Genomic DNA, 17,773 nt, shown 5'->3' with positions numbered 1-17,773 from the left:
CACACTGTGATTCTTGATCAGGAAGGAGGTGAGTAGCTGCAATCATGCCCATATTTCAGCCTTTCAAACTTGATTATTTTTCTTAGAAGTGTGAGTCAAATTCTTCCTTGTAATGTATAAGATGCCCAGTGTCATCTACATATTTTATTTGGTGAGGCCTATGAATTCCCGTCTTTAGGAGAGAGTCTTTTATACATTAGCATAAGTTGTCACACCATCCGATTGTGTATTTCTTTGGTTTCTTTCATCAGAGTTTGTACCTTTCTCCATACAAATCATATCCATAATCAGTAGACTTCTATGGAAATATTCCATATATAGCAGGATTCTAAATAATGCTGGCTTTCATTTCAAATTGCATGTATTTATTGCTGGTATATATACAGACTTTTGTTTTTTGTAAGTTAACCTTGTGTCTTGCAATCTTTTTAGAATCACTACTTTGTTGCAGGACTTTGTTGCTGATGGCATTTCTTTGTGGTCTTCACATAGACAATACAGTAAAAGTTATCATCTAAGGTTGATTTAATCAGTAGACTTACCTTTTTAGTCAGACTGAAGTCTTATGTGGCAAACAAAACCGTTCCCTAGTGTTCAAAACATAGAAGACATTGTTGAAGGTCTTCTTTAATATCCCTGCTACATACAGTGAAGTGGACTAGTACCTTGGAAAACTGTTTTGCCTCTGGAAGAGGTAGAGAAAATGCAAAGTGGTTAATGAATACTGGGACATAAAGTTCTATGTTGTTTGCCAACTGACAGGAAGTAAAAGCATACCCACCACTCAGTACTTTCTAAGTTTTCTATTTCATAGTATTGGGAAATTGAATACTTTAAATGTTGCTTCTAAATTGATCTTTTTCACCAAGATGATATACATGTGATTCAATTGTATTACCTGTGCACAGAAATAAATAGTATTATTTCAATAGCAGTCAACAAGTAAAGGTATATATGCAAAAAATGTAAAGAAAGGGGACTGAGGGAAGAAATTGTTGTAAATTTAACAGAGGAGGTTTATTTAACCAAGTCATGGCACATCTTTTCCTGAAAATATAGAGTAGGTTATCTCAACACATTCAACCAGAAACCAGAGCAAGAGCAATGATGTTACTCCTGGTGGCAAGGCATGGCTACTCTTATGAAGATGGACTGAGAAGGCATGGGAGAAATCTCTGTAGGTCCAACTAAGTAATGGGATGGCAGTGTGATCCTAAAGATGTTTTTGTTAATCTGAGGAAAAGAGAAGAGAAAGTCATCACGAATTGCTACTGCAGAGACTGCAGAGCAGATTTAGTCACTGAGAGCATGCTAAAGGCTTGACAGACCTCAGCAGATTTTGTTCTGAAGAAGACCTCATCAGTGCTAGAGTATATAAAATGCTTGCTGTGATCTGTTCTTCTTCTTCCTCAGCAAAATCACTTAATGTTTAGAATTCTCAAAAAAGAAAGATGTTCTTATCACATTTCTTTTTGGTAATATTTATCTGCCTGTGTCTGTATGAGAGTGAAGTAAGTGCCTCTGAGTGCTTAGAGAGATCAGATGGGGTATTGTGTCCCCTGATGCTGGAGTTAGAGGTGACTGTAAGCCACACAAATTCCAGTCCTCTAAAGATCAGGCAGTCTTCTTCACTGTTAAGCTGTCTATTTATTTTACTTCGCATTTCTTCAATTGCTAGTTACAAAAAAGTTTTGCATGTTTAAATTATTATTGGCGAGGGAGTGTAGAGAGATGACTTAAGGGTTCAGAACACTGGCTGCTCTTCCAGAAGGCCTCTGGTTTGATTCCCAGCACTCACATGACTAGCAACCATCTGTAACTCTTGTTCCCCAGGATTGTAGCATTCAGGAGGCAGAGGCAGGTGAATCTGAGTTTGAGCCTACCCTGGTCCACAGAGTGTATTCCAGGATAGCCAGAGCTACACAGAAACCTTTCTTAAAGATAGATAGATAGATAGATAGATAGATAGATAGATAGATAGATAGATAGATAGATAGATAGATAGATAGATGATAGATAGATGATAGATAGATAGATGATAGATAGATAGATGATAGATAGATAGATGATTGATAGATAGATGATAGATAGAGATAGATAGATGATAGATAGATAGAAAGATAGATAGATGATAGATAAATAGATAGATGATAGATAGATAGATGATAGATAGATAGATAGATAGATAGTTGATAGATAGATGATAGATAGATAGATAGATAGATGATAGATAGATAGATAGATAGATAGATAGATAGATAGATAGATAGATAGATAGATAGATGATAGATTGCTCCCTTTCTGAACATTTCTTTAGCTGTGCAAGTTATTTGTAACAGTTGTTCACAGTATATTCTTCACAGTTCTGTGCATCAGTTAGGGTCTCCTTTTATGTTTCTGGTTTTACTGGTTTAGTTCTCCCTTTGTCTCTAACTAAACATTTGCCAATTTTGTTTATATTTTCAAAATATTAATGCATTTACTTGATCTATTTTGGTTTATAATTTAATTTATTTTTCTTTTAAGTTTATTTTCTATGAACTTTATCTTTATTTTGTAGTTTAGAAACTTTGAAGTGTATTGTTAGCGTGTTTATTTGGAAATTTTCTATTTACTTTTAATGTATTCATTTATCATTATAAACAATAACTAAATAATAACTAAAGATGTGTCTTATAGATTGTGATACGTATTGTTCTTCCTTTAATTGATTTCTAGTTTAATTCATTGTGCTCTGCAAAGACACATGACATAATTCCTTTTCTAAAAGTTTTATTGATATTTAATTTGTAACCTAACATATGATCTATGTTAGTCGTAAGAGGGAAAACCATTTCCATGACTGCTTCATTAATCAAACTTCATGCAGAGGCACACAAGAGCCTGGCCTGACAGCTGCTTCACCTTACACTGGGATCTTCAGGAGCCACCCTTCACTGACTTTTGAGGTTCCTTTTATGAGGAAGGGGAAGGGTTGATAGGAAAAAGCTGTGGAGTTAATTGACTGTTGGAAAGGAGGTAACAAAAATAAGGGCAAGAATGCATCCTGTGGAGGGAGGGTCATCAAGGTGTCTGGGAAGACACGTTTTCACAAGGCAAAAGGGCAGTCATCTATCACTGGAGTTTATCAGGAAAAGTGGTGGCTGGACATCATGGGGTCACAATTTCAGCATAGGGTGAAAAGTGTGGTTTACAAGATACATCACGTTCAGGAAGCTGAAAGTTATTCTTGTAAGATATGGAAACTTAATAGTGATAAAAGATAATATGGATCCTTAATAACAATGTGTTTCCTGTTGTGATTTCTCACTTTTCATTGATTATACTGTGCCTGGAAAAGCACATGATACGATGACTTTTAAAAAAAACTACTGGTATTTATTTGTAACCTAACATATGATCTATTCTGGAGAATATTCTGCGTCTCAAGAAAGAAAATGTATATTCTAGTGTTGTTGGTTGGAATGTTTTCTAAATACCTATTAGGTCCTTTTATTCTATAATATGATTCAACCCTAATTCTTACTTGCTGATTTTCTGTTTGAACTATTTTCTTACTGTGAAAATCAGATGCTAAAGTCTCCAACTAACTAGCATTGTAGTGAATCTCTACTCTTACGTCTATGAGTGTCTGCTTTATGTATTGGATAGTCTAGCATTGGGTGTATATGTGTTTATAATTATTATATATTCTGTTCATTGATTGCTTTATTAGCATATTATAACCCATATCACTTTATTTTTCTTTGCATTGTCTATCTTCAACACTTTCAACTTCTGCTTGCCTTTGCCAGTAGAATGAGTTTCGATATATAGTTGTATAATTAGGCCTCACTTTTTTTGTTGTTATTCATTCATTAAATCTGTGTATTTTGATTGATGACCTACATGCATCTATACTCAAGGTTATTATCTATAAATTTAGGCTTCCTTTAGTCATTTTGCTGTTTTCTTTTTCTGTTTTATAAGATATCTCCATTTCTTCAAGACTTAATTCTTTTCTTTTCTGACTTTTTTGTCTATGAATTTGTTCAGTAGTATATTCAGAATAGTAGTTAGCATCCTTATTTCCACTGAAGGACTCTGGTCTTGTGGTGGTGAATTCTGTCAGTTTTTGCTTTTCTAGAAAACACTTATTTCTTGATTGGCAGGTTTTTTCACATCAGAGTTTTAATGTATCATTCCATTCCTTTCTGGCATATGTGAATTTTGTGGATAAATCTGCTGTCATTCTAATGAAGTTTCATTTATAGGTGATATTTTTCTTGCACTGGTTTTAGAGTTCTACGTGTCTTGTACTTTCATATTTTGAATATGAAACTATTCTGGAGAAGGTCTTGTTTGAATGAGTGCAGTCAGGATCCTTGAAGTTCCTTGGATCTGGTTATCTGTGCCCAAATTCAAAGTTGTGGGGACTCTTTAACTTTCATTCTGTTAAATTTCTCAGTGCTTTCTGTATGTGTGTTCTTCTAAAATTTCTGTAATACAAGTAATTGTTCTCTTAATGGTGTTTTAAATATTTTAATATTTCTATGTACTATTTTAACATTTTAATATTTCTATACATTAATTGTTCTATTCCTTCATTTTCCTGTTGTTTTCTTTAGTTATTTTATCTTCCAAGTTTAGAAATTTGTCCTTATGTTTCTTCTATTTCTTTAAATTTAAGACTGAAATATACATCTCTAAGATTCCTGATGACTTGATATAATTTCTATGTTGACTCTCCTGCTCATGATTTTTTTTTTGCTTGTTTGCTTTTGGTTTTGTTTTTCTCATTTCATTGTGTCACCTATCCACATCCTTTTGTGTTTCTTTAGCTTCCTTATTTTGATTCTTTTTTTCATGCATTTTATGGATTTCCTTCCAATTGTGATCTATTCCTGAAGAATCAATCTGTACCTCACTGGAGGTATCACAGTTCCTTGGTTTTTCATGCATCTTAGTTTCTCTGAAATAACTTATGCGCATATAATGAAGCACTTCTCTTATTTTATTGAGTATCTTTTCTTTGAGGACAATTTTTCATTTAAATAAGATGTAAGGTATCAGTCAATGCTTTGTCTGATTCTGGATAACTTAAAAAGTTTAATATTCATGTGATTTCTTTAGGTGTAACCAATGACAAAGAGCCTATAAATGCCTTGATGGTCTAGATTGAAGTGACTCATAAATGCAGTAGTCCATTGTTTAAGATGATGTGGACTTCTAAATGTGTATGCCCTCAGGCCCTACAGACCAAGCACTTGTGGCACTTGGAGATGTGATGGCAGCAGTTATGGTTATGCTGATACACAATCTGTAAAACTGTCTCCGAGTACCACAAGACAGGAATGGGTAGTGACAGTTGCTAAATACCCATCATTCTGAAGCTATTTTGAAGAAAACAGAGAATTATCTTCTCCAGTTCCTGTGATACAGAAAAGTGCAGTCTCTGGGTTATAAACCAAGAAGAGATCCTTTTATAAAACATGTGAGACAAGCACAATGATACCAGTGAATTTTTCACCATTGGCTTTCGACAAGATCCATGGCCTGTGGAAGAGATCATCTTTAGTTTTCATGGGGACAAATGTAAATGTTACTACAAGGTATGATCCTGGTGGCTAGAGTTCTGGAGCTTCCAGACATTTATTTGATATTCTTTAGGTCTAGCATAGCAAGTGTCAGTGATGCTAGAACATTTGAGATGTTCTTGAAGTACAGCATCCACACCCACACCCTTGCCCATTCCCAACTGAATAAACATGGGTGATATTAGCTTCTAACCTAGGCCATGGATTGAAGAAAAGAACTTCGATACATTTACAGGTTGTGTAAAAATGCGACAGGGTTTGTAGAATGGGTTGTCATCATTCTTGAACTGCAAGATATGGATGAGATTGTCCCTGTTTCCTTCAAATCAAGTATAAGAGATGTATGGGCCATGTAGGAGTCTGGAACTATAAAAGGCTAAGGGATCTGGTATTTGTCTTGTGACAAGCAACAGAACTACAGTTCCTGATAGAGTCATAGGCTCTCATAGCATCCACTAGGTTTTCAAGCTCTATATTAAGTAACAGAGGGAGAGTAGGCATCCTCACCTCATTCTTGATTTTAGAGGAAATGCTCTGTTTGTCTCTATTTAATACAAAAATAACTTTAAGTTTGTTGAATATAATCTTTTCATCAAGTACCAGGAACTTTCTGAAATGAGTAAGTTTGAATGCTTATATAAGTGTTTCATAAACCACGTTGTTTAACCCTCACTGGTATGGCTGCACTGTTGAATTCTTAGTCATGAGAACAGATTTCTGCCTATATTTCAAATCAACATCATTGCTAGAAATGCACAGTGTCTGAAAATGGCCCAGTCTAATTATTGTCAATTAAAAGTTGCCATAGTGTTATAAATGAAACTCTAATGAATAACAGGTTTGTAACTTCTTATATCTTTGCCTCTATTTCTTTTCTGGGGTTCTTCACAGATTGAATATCTTTGCACTTATAGCTTTCAAATAGTTTTTGATCCATACTTTTCCTATGAACTTTAGAAAGCATTTAATTCAAATATCAATAAAAATATCTAGCCACCTATACTATATATACTAGTGAACTGATTATGTATCACTTTTAGCCTGTTCTGCTTCTGTTTACTTAGCTAATTCATTAGCATTTGGCTTATCATTGAATCCTGACCTCCTGAACCACTCTTAACAGTCCCCTCTTCTTCACCTCACTCATCACTAAATTCCTTACCATTTAATACATTTCCGTACCATTTGTATGGTCCTATTCATGCTGTTAACTTCCCATATGGTCAAGACAGGCCATCTCCTGATCTCCGTGAGACTGATTCCACAGCATGGCCCTGCCTCATTTCCCAGTCTCTGGGTGTGCATTTTTCCTGTTTCTGACACTGGAGTTATTTTCCTTAAATTTCTACCATAAGAATGATACTCTGTTGTACTTAACAACTCTTTCAAGTTGTGGGCTTCAATGTTGCATTTGATTGGTTTGCTAGCAGAAGTGATGAATGAAAGATCAAATTATCATAAATTGTTACTTTAAAATATGTCTAAATAGGGATGGCAAGGCACTCAGAGGAATGAGTAAAATTATTCAACAATTTAAAAAGTAGCCTGAAGACTTCAGTTCAGTTTCTGAGATTCACATAAAGGCTGAAGAAAGCCAATTATAAAAAAGATGTCCTCTGGCCTTAATCCATTATATACCTACACACATAAAAAAATATAAATTTGAAAAAAGTACAATTATGAACATACTGTTTAAATGTTTGCAAATAACAAAAAATTAAATTGACCAAAATGGAAATTAAATTATATCCAAGTAGGCTGGACTGTAAAACATTTCCTATATGTGAACAGAAGAACATGAATGAGAGGCTGGGGAGATGGCTCAGTGGTTAAGAGCACTGGGTTTTCTTCCACAGGACCTAGGTTCAATTCGCATGGAAGCCCACAGCTGTTTGTAACTCCAGTTCCATGGTACCCAACACCCTCATGGAGGCAAAACACCAATGCCCATAAATAAAAAATTTTAAAAGAATGTGAATGAATGCAGTATAATTTAAGGAAGCAAGTAGTCTTTTAAGAGCTAAATATTTTTGCCTTACAATAAATTATTTTAAAAAGACAAAAATAAAAATTAAAATACAAAGTCACGTTGAAAAGATGACTGATAGTTAAAAGCACATACTGCTCTTGCAGAGGACCCAAGCTTGGTTTTCAACAGCAATGTCATGTGTCTTACAAATACCTTTAATTTCAGCTCCATGGAAGCTGATGCTCTCTTCCAGCACCTGTACCTGGAGTTACAATTGGTTTTGCACCATCTGACATGGGTGATGGGAACCGAACTTGGATCATCTGCAGAAGCAGTAAGCACTCAATTGCTGAGTCTCACCTCCATTCCCTGTAGTTGGAGTTAAAGTTTATAAAATACCAAAAGGTTTTTATTTTCTTTTGTTAATTGATTTTATTGAGCTATACATTTTTCTCTGCTCCCCTCCCTTAACCAACATAATACTGAATCAAAACAAACTCAATAAATTGACACTATACAAATTCACTGTAAGGCTAAAGGAATGAAAACAGTATGTTCTGAAAACTTAATATTCCCTGAAACAAGGAAATAAAATTAAATAGATCATACATTCCCCTTAAAGTTAGCAAGACAGACTGCACAAGAAATGCCATAAGCTTTAACACCATGAAAGCCACAGAAAATAATCAAGGAGAAAACTTGTGGGCTTTATTAGATTTGATAAGTTTTTGGATACAATTTTAAATAGTATGCGATGTTCACAAAAGGATGATAAATAGGTCTTCATTAAATTTTGCTTTTTACACACATTGGAAAACTTGCAGAAGTTTACAGCCCAAAGGATGAAGGAAGTGGATATAGATGACTCAGCGTTGGCTTATGAGTTATAGTGATGATGCTTCACTAATATAAGACATTCACAATTGGGAAAATTAGGCTGAGAAAGGGAAGGAGTATATGTGAATCTTAGTTTTCCTAGAAAGTTGAAATGTTTTCTTAATGTCTAAAATCATAAAATAAATATAGTTTCATACAATGAATAAAAACTGGCAGTATTTACCTGAGTTCTCTAAGTCTCAGCTCTTTGGGAACATAGTAATTTCCACTCCATGAATAGGGTTTTAAGAACATTCTCACTTGGGAGTGAGCTTAAAGCCCACCAACTGCACACCTCATCACGGGAGTTCATTCACCACACCTCATGACTCGCTATAACAGAAGACCCATTCGACAGGAGCACAGGCTTGATGATGCGGATAGCTGTTCTGGGACACTTTCCATTTTTCTGTAAGATAACTGAGAGAGGAAAATGAGAAAAAGTGAGAAGGTGAGAAACAGCACAAGACAGTGCTCACAAAATCCAATAAAACAAGAGAAAATGAAGTGCATTACAGTGCAGGGCAGCTGGTTGCCATGGCAGTCACTTGACTCAGTCTTTTTTCCTTTCCTTTTCTTTTCTTTTTTTCCTTTTTCTTCCTTTTTTTCTTTTTTCCTTCCTTTCTTCCTTATTTCCTTCCTTTTTTTCTTTCTTTATTTTTTTGGAGACAGGATTTCTCTGTATAACATTCCTGGTTGTTCTGGAACTCATTTTGTAGACCAGGCTAGCCTCCAACTCACAAGTGCCAATATTAAAGGGGTGTGCCTGCACACCCAGTCTGATTCACTTATTTCTACCAGAAATTTCCCTCTCTGCTTTGCTGTCAACTAATTTACTTTTCTCATGACTCTAACTTACAGTCCAGAAGACTTTATTCTGACTGCAGATTCTGCCATGTCAGTTGCTACCGTTTCGCCATTGACTATGTAAATAAGCTAATCACTGAATATACCTTATTACAGTACACTAAAGTATATAAAATCTTAAAAATTACATGTCAAAGATATTGGCATGCTTTAGTGGCAAGTGGCTGTCTTTTCTCATGACCATATCAAAGTAACAAAGTAACAAAACAATAGGAAGGGTAAGAGCCTTTCTTGGTTGCCCACTGTGTACTTTGCATAGCCTCACACTGTAGAAGGAGCACAAAAGAGCTTTCTGTGGTCTCTTTCATAAGAGCACGAACTCTTTTCATGAAAGCTCTATCCTTATGACATAATTGCTTCCAGAGGCCCTACCTCATCACACTGAGAATTAAGATTTCAACAACTGAGTCTGGGTTTATGCAAACCTTTAGACCATAACAGCAACAGTGTCAAATAAACCAAAATAATACTAATAATTATACAACTAACAGTCTTCACATGTTCTTTATATGAATTGAATATAATAATTAACATAACTGTGTACTTGTGCCCTTGTGGTCTGACTGGTTGACTGCTTACGGTAGCTGGACTGAGATTTAAAATTAAGCACTCCCTTCTCCTTCTGAGTGACAGCTTAGTCTGCAGAAGTTCATTGTGTTGCTCCACTTGGCAACCCTTTTTAGAAATATTTGTTCTACTGGTGAGCACCTCACTTCTGCTTTCCAGAATCTTTGAATATACTGAACCTGGTACTGGTACACTTTGTGTCCCTAAAATAAACCCAGGAAGACACGAGGAAAAAAGCCCACGGGAAGAGCATAGTGCTAAGAAATGAAAGATTTTAAGCTTATCACTTTGCAACACACACACAAGCACACACCACACAGACACAGACACACACGCAATGGGCTAGAGCTGAAATCAATATAAAAGCCCATGTAGGTTATAAACAGTCATAAAGTAAAGCATATAAGCAGTAATGATTTCAGATTTACAGTTTGCATACTCTGTGTTTTTGATTTGGCTGCCACTTTAATATAGTATGCAACTATTACAGCATGTTAACCTTAAGGCTGACCAGTGATTATCATCTCCTAAATTGCAAAAAACAGGATCTCAATCAGTTTTTCCAGACCTCTTGAAAATCTTATGTTCCTTAATGGTTCATTTAATTAAATATTTCTTAAAACAGCATTTACTAATTGTAATCTGCCGATGAAAAGATGCATGGTGCATTCTACTTTTAATGGTCTTCAGTAACTAAAGGAGGGTATTTCAATTTTAAGAAGACACCGGAGAATGAGTAGATAGTAACGAGGCAGTTGTCTCATATCAGATAGGACTGCTCCAGTCAAGGCTGAAATCCTGGACCTGAAATGATTTTTTTTTATGTTTTTATGCAATACTTCTTAAGGATTGTACATAAACTGATAAATAATGTATGCAACTATACAAAAGAACTGTCTGTCATCCTCAGTCGGAGACCTGTGAAGTTAACAGTTTTGAAGGAGAGATAAGACTCTGACTCTCGAAGAAATAATTACAAAACAATGGGATGATTATGGCTTAAAATGTTGAAGGAACCACCTAATTTGACCTGGCTGCTTAGTACTTATACCTAAACGTGAATGGCTCCAAAAGAACTCAGATGGAAATCTGAGTAAGTTTAGAAAATGTAGACTTGGAAACATTCAAACTGGAAAGTTTGAAGAAGTGAACTGAATTTTGTAAGACCAAGTGATACAGAGTAGTAGTTTTAACTGCAGAGTGGGAGAGTTAGATGTGCACTTAAGAGGACACGCCCAGGGAGAAAGGATGTGCCAGCATTGACATTTGAACCTCCGAAAGGACATCCCAGTATTGACCAAGTCTAGCTCCAACGTCTTTGCCTCAGTCTCCTTTATTGGCAAGACTCGTTTGCTTTATACTTGGTCAGCAGGTGTCCTACTGCTAGTCCTTTGATGAGTCTGGCATAGATAATATACTTGTGCTTTAAGAGCTACTTTATCAAGTTTATATTAATTTTACTAGTTTTAAACCCACTTCTAAACATTGTTCGCTGTTTCAGTCTTTTTTTCTATGTGATTAGAAAGTTGAATCTCAGCCAGATAACTGGTTATTACATAACATTTTAACCACATAGTGATAATATCTGTGCCCTAGTTGTTTTTCTATCAATACACGTTATTTGTACAAGTTACTAATTTAGTGGTCATCACTGGTATTAAGGGCTGTGATGGAGAAACAAAATTTACAGAGAAGAAAATTTTCTGTACACCATGGTGATTACAGAGAGCAATGCCATGTATAACATATATCATGGTACAATGGATACTGAATCAACATACAGAACACTTGCTAGTTATGTCATAATGAATAAGTTAATCTTTCCTGACAAATTTCTTTATTGCTAAAGCGAAGATAAAATCATCATCTATACTTTATTGAATTGGTATAAGTATTAAATGATTTAATAGACAAAGACGGATGGAACAATGCCCTTGAATTTGGTAAGAGCTTATCAGTCATAGCATACAACTCGGTATAGAAAGAAAACACATGCAACAATGCTTTCCACATTTGTTGTCCTACGTCCATCCCTAAGAAGAGATGAGAATAAAACCCTGTCACATTCAAAATGGCTCTAAGTTGCTTGGCCCAAGCAAGTAAATTTCTATTAAGAAACATATAAAATGATTTTGCATTTTATAGATGCAAATCTACAAACTTGTCTTTATTAACTTCTTTTTATTTATTTATTTATTAAAGATTTCTGTCTCTTCCCCACCACCGCCTCCCATTTCCCCCCCCCTCCCCCAATCAAGTCCCCCTCCCTCGTCAGCCCAAACAGCAATCAGGGTTCCCTGCCCTGTGGGAAGTCCAAGGACCACCCACCTCCACTCAGGTCTAGTAAGGTGAGCATCCAAACTGCCTAGGCTCCCACAAAGCCAGTACATGCAGTAGGTTCTGTCTTCAAATATTTGTTTCTTATAATACAATACTACCCAGAACTCCAGTGAGGCCCTAAGCTATAGCTGGCCTTCATTGTGGAATGTCCACTTCTAGGTGAGCCTTGAGTTTACATGTGAAACCCCAAACTTCATGGACTAGTGTGTGTGGGAAAGCCATTGTTCTAAGGAAGCACAAGATTTTCAAACATAGGTTCCCTCCTATCACCCCAACCTTAGTAGAGGAACACTGGACTGGAGGTAAAAACATTTGAATCAGAGGCCCTGCTTTGTCATTGTCCATTCGACTTTGAACAACCCATTTAATTCTTCCAGAGACTCATTTTATTTCATTCATAATTAGAATTTTGAATTGCATAAAGTCTGGTGTCTATTCTTATTATAACATTATCCAATTTCAATACCATGATTAACTTCAGGTCTACAGATTTTTCTGCTTCATTGATGTAGAATGACAGTCTACTCTGAAGTTCTCAAGAGAGCTATCCAAGCAGAAAAACCTTCCAATTCCAATCTACATACTCAGAGCAGTGTATACAAACTTTACCGTCTGTGGCACGGCATCGAGTGCAGGTGGCTGTGTTGCCAGGTTTCCAATAACTATGCAGTGTGTCTGCATTTGACATGAACACTGTTATCCAAGGAAACCTGCCAAATGTTGACTCATATCATTCCTGCAACAGCCTTTCTTATCATCAGTCTTACATAACTACAACTTAACTAGCACAAAGTAATAAAACAACACATTGTATACTGAAGTTGACTCTGTAGTAGGGCTGGGAAGGCACCCCCCCTCCCAGTATAAAATACACATTCACCTTCTGCAAAAGGGATCCAGTGTAGATATAATTTAGTAAAATTGTTTAATAACCAGTACTTATTAGTTGCTTTTTTTGAGATCTTCCTTTATTTTGCATTTAATGTTAATATTTCTAGTCAGTTTTACCAACTGACTTTTTATGCTCTTCCATAAAACAAGTTGTATACAGGTATTTTCATAAGCAAAAATTTAGCTATATTAATGTTTGTTATCTAAGTATTTGGTGGGGCAGCTTCAAGATGATATTCTAAAATAATACTTTGAGAAATAACATTGTAGAGGTTCTTTTTGGAGGAGAGGTCTTTGTATTTTCCCCCTTGGGATTCTCTATAATAAATGTCCATAGACACTAATTGTAAAAACATTTATTTCTCTATTTCTGCTACTGTTTTAACTATAATCATCACACAGAGAATAAAACGTGTTGACTTAGGAGCATAAGCTAAATGAGCAGAATAGCAACTACAGGTGTTTTGAGCTTCCCTTGACCTACTTACTCTTGGCCACAAGAGTGGGACATTAACAATATTACACTTTGGTTTAATTAAATGTTTTGTTATTTACTACAATGTAATACACATTAAAATTTCTACATAATTTTTAGTAGAATGCATTTTCTGGATATTTAATCAGTGTATTAAGTGTATTTCATTTCTTAAATGTCAGGAAAATACTATTCATATTCATAATAATGATATAATAAACAAACAAGAAGATTGCAGTTTTTGTTCTCAGATAGCTGTCTTTGTTACCTTAGAAGCATAGGGTAACTAAAGAAGAGACTTGGGGTATAGAATTTTATAGGGATTGTCTGAGCTTTTACAAATGCCTGTTATTTGTTACCTTAGTAAAAGTTGTTTATTGATGAGAACTTGTAAAGTGTTAGCCAAAATATTAATATATTAAGCGTGGTTCAGCCCACAAATTTTCCCCATATCCTTTTGGCAGAAAACAAAACAATTTGGGAGTTGATTGTCATATAATTTATTTTACACTGAACCGTGCCTCTCTATTTAGTAAGACATTGCCAGGTTGCAGCCAGAGCCTTCAGCCAACCATCCCAGCTGCAAGCTTCCAGCAAAGCAGAATTATTGCAAGCAAGCTTTCTCATCATTCTGCATTTGTCCTGCCTCTTCCTCTTTCTCACGATTCATGCTACCCATCACGGAACCTGCTTCTCAGGCAAAATGAGTCTTTCTGAGTATTTCCTAAACAAGTACTTATCATTACAAAGCAGGGCTGAGACCATGTCATAGCCTGGTGCAGTAACTTCCCACTAGTTGTTCCAAAACACAAGACTAATTCCTTATCTGGAAACTATTCTTTGCAGTTTGCTTACCCAAATTTTCACCCTATATCAACTGTTACCTTTCTAACAGTATAAATGAATAGGATTGCTTACTATTTCCCAAACAAGCTATGCATTTTTGGAGCACAGTGCCTTCCCTCCGTTTTCTCATTCTGGAGTTCCTTCTGCACTGTTCTCTTTCCCCATTAGTCATATCTTCAAATATAGGAAACATCTAGACTTAAGCTCTTTCAAAAAATTTGTCAAAATTTAATCTTTTTAAAAAACCATTTACTTTGATTACATGTATGAAGACATGTCTTACTGCAAAATATTAATTAATATTACATAAAATATTTTAAAGTAAATGTATGCATTAGTATATAAATAAAAAGCATTATCAATATATGGAAGAGGGTTAAGATTTATATGCATTTTTGATAAAATTTATTTTTTCAACTCTATTAATTTAGCTAAAACTTTTTTTTTTTTTGGTTTTTTAAGACGGGGTTTCTCTGCGGTTTTGGAGTCTGTCCTGGAACTAGCTCTTGTATACCAGGCTGGTCTCGAACTCACAGAGATCCGCCTGCCTCTGCCTCCCAATTGCTGGGATTAAAGGCGTGCGCCACCACCTCCCGGCTTAGCTAAAAACTTTTGAATCAAATTCATGTATACAAAGACAGTATAGTGAATTAAGCACTGTAAGCTACCTTTTGTGTGGATAGTAGCTATTAAGTCATAGTTATGTGCTGGGTGGTAGTCACACACACCTTTATTCCCAGCACTTGGGCAGCAGAGGCAGGTGGATCTCTTTGAGTTTAGGGCCAGCCTGGTCTACAAGAGCTAGTTCCAGGACAGACTCCAAAGCAAGACAGAAACCCTGTTTAGAAAAACAAAGAAACAAAAAAAGGCATAGCTATGCATGCTACAATAGCAATAACCACTGAGGTCAGGTACTTAGTAAGAGGTTAGGGGGTAGGAGTGAATCTCTTAAGAAAGTAGAAATAGAATATATTGTTACAGAGAGAAAGGCTGAAACTAAACCAGGATTAAATAGGGAGGGGTGGAAGAAAATGATAAAGGAGCAATAATGGGTAGGGACAACTAACACTAAAGGCCACTTGTAGGAACCTCTTGTGGAAGCTTTCTAAAATGTATGCATATATGAAAGAAATCTAAGTGGAATCACCAAATAATAGAGAGACAGTGTCCCAATTAGTTGTCTTACACCACCAAGTAAAATTCCCAGTGTCAAGAATGGGTAATATCTTGTTAAGTCATTGGACAAAGGGGACCATGAAAACTCCAAACATCACAGGTTATTACCAAAGTTATTTATTGTGTGCTCACCACAAACTAATAGGTAAGGCCCAATTGTTGAAGACAACACACATTATTATAGTGATGTATTTGCTACAATCTAGGATTCTCCACAGCTTATTATCCTAACCCTAACCCTAATTCTTTCTAACCCTTGCCCTAACCATGGATATTTTACTGTATCTACAATTTTTTTAAAATATTTCTTTCATTAGCAAAATGGATGTAAAATTTCTCTCAGGTCTTCTTATAGTTTGACACTGTTTTTTTTTTTTTCAGTAAAAAATATCTCATTGTCTGGAAGTGCCACAGGTTATTCATTTACCTGCCGAGAGATGTTTTCATTGCTTCACAACTGAGAAAATAACAAAGCCACTTTAAATCTCTGTTTGCAGTATTTGTATGAGCATGCTTTCAAATCCTTTGGGTAAATATTGGGGATCAAGATTGCTGAGTTAAAGAAAAGTTTGCTTAATTTTATAAGACAAACAACGAAACTGCCTTCCAAATGGAAGTGCCATTTTGAATTCCCACAGGCAATAATTGAGAATTCTTATTGCTCCATACCCTGTCCAGTGTTTGGTGTGGTCTGTTTTAGATTTTAGATATTGCAAAAGTCATGAGAGGGATGTGGTATTCCATTGTTTTCTTTTCCTTTCTTTGGTGACATGTGATGCTGAACATCTCTTCATATACGTTGCCATCCGCATATCTTCCTTAGTGAGATGTGTGCTCAGGACTCACAAGTTTCTTACCTTTTTGAATGGGTTCTTCTTTATCTTACTGTTGTTTTAAGACTTCTATTTAAAAATATACTTTATGTGTTGATTCTTGTCAAACTTTTCCCTAGTCTGCAGTATATATCTTCACATTCTCATGACACTTTGTTTTTTGCAACACAAAATTATAAAGTTGAGTGGGTTTTCACTTTCAATTATTTCTTTCATACACTTAAAGGATCATATTTTTAAATTATTGCATTTTAAAATATCAGCATGGAAATGGTCATCTAGGTTTCCCCTATGTCATAGTCTAGGAGGACTTTAGTGTTTTCTATCACATCATGGTTTACTTGATTTTATAAAAGGTATAATATTTGTGTCTCCCTTCTTTTGGTGTGAGAATGTCACCCCAAACCACTTGTTGAAATGTGATGCTGTGTTTATTACCTTTCTTTCTGCCACAGATCAGCTCACTAGTTTCAAATAGGTGTACCTAAAAGGTGTTGAGTGTCCCATTGGCCTTTTGTTCCTCTTTTCTCTGTGTCACAGGATCATGATGATTGTCTTTCTAATGTGTCTCCAGATGAGGCAATGTCTGCTCTTGAGCTTTTATCTTCAATATTGTTTGCTATGAAGAGTCCTTCTTCTCAACATAAACATTAGAATCAGTTTTCTTTTTTAATTCTCAAAAGGATTCCGTGGCATTTAACTTAGATTATATTGGTTTTGTAAAGTAGTTTGAACTTTGAGCAGTCTTTCCATGTATGAACATAAGATGTCTCTCTCTTCACTATTCTTTTCATATCTTCTAAGTTTTAAAAACAGTTTTCTAGATATAAATTTTCTTTTCAAGATATAGGCCATAATATCTCATTTTAGGGATGTTACAATAAAATGATAAATATGTTTATGTCATATTTGACTGTTTTTTGCTAGTATAGTCATTCATCACATAGGGTGTTGGTGTTAGGATAGTTTCAGATGCAAAAAGTGATTAAAACCCTGAGAGTTCCTATTATAAATAAACTAGCGAGGCACCCTGAGAGTAAATACTCAAGTTTTAATCAAAACCTGATGATTACAGGTAAGGCCAACATCTTAACTGTCTCAAGGCAGATGTAGATCCAGAAGGCTCTCCTAAATTCTAACCTTCAGAAATCACAAAACTTTTATTATTTATGCTACCTATACTAAAATTTATTATGAAGTGATAGATCATGAACCAGCTGCTTCCTGTTGCTTGTCCCCATACATAAAAATTGGAAGAGGCCATTTTCAAGAATGAAGTGTTCTCTGGTCTAATCTGCTTATGTCTACAACTGAAGATTCAGTCTTTAGAACAAATCCAATATTTATGAGCAAAATA

At 35.4% G+C, this 17,773-nt stretch overlaps 1 protein-coding gene across 2 annotated transcripts in view; it reads left to right on the top strand.

Moving 5' to 3' along the window:
* Positions 1-17,773, top strand: part of Il7 (interleukin 7) — a 34,755-nt gene that overhangs the window by 6,927 nt on the left and 10,055 nt on the right. The window lies entirely within an intron of this gene.

The sequence above is a fragment of the Microtus pennsylvanicus genome, chromosome 5, assembly GCF_037038515.1.
Source record: "Microtus pennsylvanicus isolate mMicPen1 chromosome 5, mMicPen1.hap1, whole genome shotgun sequence".
NCBI classification, from domain to species: Eukaryota; Metazoa; Chordata; class Mammalia; order Rodentia; family Cricetidae; genus Microtus; species Microtus pennsylvanicus.
The sequence above is the reverse complement of the archived record's forward strand: the minus strand, read 5'-3'. Positions and strand labels throughout refer to the sequence as shown.